The 247-nt window shown below is 51.4% G+C and overlaps 1 non-coding gene across 1 annotated transcript; it reads right to left on the bottom strand.

Moving 5' to 3' along the window:
- Positions 1-116: 116 nt before the first annotated feature.
- Positions 117-235, bottom strand: LOC118346037. The gene has a single exon (XR_004799448.1). It is a non-coding gene; the product is annotated as a 5S ribosomal RNA (ribosomal RNA).
- Between the last annotated feature and the right edge of the window lie 12 nt (positions 236-247).

The raw sequence follows: 247 nt of genomic DNA, 5'->3' as shown, positions 1-247 counted from the left end.
GAGATCTGATCCAAACCCATGGCTACGCGATGGGCAGGGCGAGATTTCCCGAAAAATCCACTCCCGAGTGGTCCTTCTTGTCAATTTATCTCGCAAGGCGGAAATAACAAAAACGAGGGGTGCAACACGAGGACTTCCCAGGAGGTCACCCATCCTAGTACTACTCTCGCCCAAGCACGCTTAACTGCGGAGTTCTGATGGGATCCGGTGCATTAGTGCTGGTATGATCGCACCCATCAAACTAATT

Source organism: Juglans regia, unplaced genomic scaffold (assembly GCF_001411555.2).
Source record: "Juglans regia cultivar Chandler unplaced genomic scaffold, Walnut 2.0 Scaffold_6343, whole genome shotgun sequence".
NCBI lineage: Eukaryota > Viridiplantae > Streptophyta > Magnoliopsida > Fagales > Juglandaceae > Juglans > Juglans regia.
The sequence above is the reverse complement of the archived record's forward strand: the minus strand, read 5'-3'. Positions and strand labels throughout refer to the sequence as shown.